Genomic DNA, 1432 nt, shown 5'->3' on the forward strand with positions numbered 1-1432 from the left:
AAAAAAAAAAAAAAAAAAACGAAGAAGAAGGAAAAGAAGGAGGAGGAAAAGGAGGAGGAAGGAGAGGAGGGGGAGGAGGAGGAAGAAGAAGAAGGACAACAACAACAACAATGCTGGGCACATTCACATGCACACCCAAAATCCTCAAAAGAGGGAGAAATGGAGGAGAAAGTTTGCGGTGTGATCATTCCCTCTGGGAGATCTGTCTCACTGTCCCTACCTCTGCCCCTTTCTCTTTGTTTCTCTCAGGTAAGTGTACACCCTCTGACTCGAGTGCTGACATTTTGATGAGCAGAAGCAGATAGACTACCTATCCTCAGCAACTTCAAATTTAGCAGGACAAGAAAATTGAGTAAAATAGTTGCTATAGTGTGAAAGTACACCTGTAGGAGTTGTTGAGAATGACGAGATGGCAAGTGCTATAGATTTGAGCATTCCCCCCAAAATTCATGTGTTGGTACTTGGTATTGAAAGGTGGAGCCTTTGGGAGTGATTAGAATGAGGGCCCCTTTGATTGAGTCCTGGTGGGTTTATAATGAGAGCAAAGGAGACCAGAATGAACATTCATGGACACAGATTTGTGTTCCTGTTGTCTTAGGACGTCATGTCTTGCATGGGCTTGGGATACTGCTAACAAGAAAACCCTTATAGATGTGGCCTCTAGACTTTAGGCTTCCAAATGGTGAACAGAATAAAATCCTGTTCTCTCAAATTACCCATACTCAGATATTTTTTATTAGCGAGAAAATGGTCTAGAATAAGAGCGTGTACAGCTGGCGATTTGACCTAATTACGAAGGTCAGGACTAAAACTAGTAAGTTGAAGAGGAATCAGACCTTACACAAGAAGCATACGAAAATAACATTTCCTATGATGGAGAAGGGTACCAAGGCTGGGACAGAGCTGGATCTCAGGCTCCCAAAGAAACATAGCAACAGATGAGACCAGAAAGAAGAATTAGGGACAGCCCGTGGCATGGTGGTTGGGGCAACTGGATCCCACATGGCGACTGCACAGTCCAAGTCCTGAACCCAGTGCCTTGAAAAACACACCGGGCACATGTGTGTACGTGCCCAAAGTCCCAAAAGGAGGGAGAGAGGGAGGAGAAAAGATTACAATGTGATCATTCTGTGGGGTATGCTTTCTTACTTTCCTTCCCCCTGCCACTTTATCTTTGTCTCTGGCTAGATCAGGATCTCTGGCAACTTTTTTTTTTCTTTAAGAACTAAGTTAAGGATTTTGCCTTTATCCTGAACAGCTCCTTATCTGACAGTACTGCTGGAGGCTGCCCTACCCGAACATAATGGTTCCGTTATAAGCCACCTTTGTACAGTATGGATGCATGAAGATAGAGACAGGATCTTATTTGTTTTTGCCTCCTTCAAACTTAGCTTATAACTGACTCAAACAGTTGCTTTTTTTTTTTTTTTTT

This window comes from Tupaia chinensis, unplaced genomic scaffold, assembly GCF_000334495.1.
Source record: "Tupaia chinensis unplaced genomic scaffold, TupChi_1.0 Scaffold000101_1, whole genome shotgun sequence".
NCBI lineage: Eukaryota > Metazoa > Chordata > Mammalia > Scandentia > Tupaiidae > Tupaia > Tupaia belangeri.